Raw genomic sequence first — 269 nt, forward strand, 5'->3', positions numbered from 1 at the left:
TAATGTTGTATCTTACTAACAAGGGTTGCTTATTTCTCGTGATTAACTAGATTAAGAAATAACCCAGTACTGTGGCAATAGTCATGTTGTAGAATAACTGTTTAATTCTATGTCCCAGATCATTTCATTAATAATACCTATATAATAGTCATGTTAATATAAATATGTATGTACAATTAATAAATATATGTCATTAGTTAAATTAAGCAGTAATATTACTGGAGATATGCTAGCGGAAAATAAATGAATGTACAATTATACATAGGGGG

This window comes from Terrapene carolina, unplaced genomic scaffold (assembly GCF_002925995.2).
Source record: "Terrapene carolina triunguis isolate 2854851 unplaced genomic scaffold, T_m_triunguis-2.0 Scaffold32561, whole genome shotgun sequence".
Lineage (NCBI taxonomy): Eukaryota > Metazoa > Chordata > Testudines > Emydidae > Terrapene > Terrapene triunguis.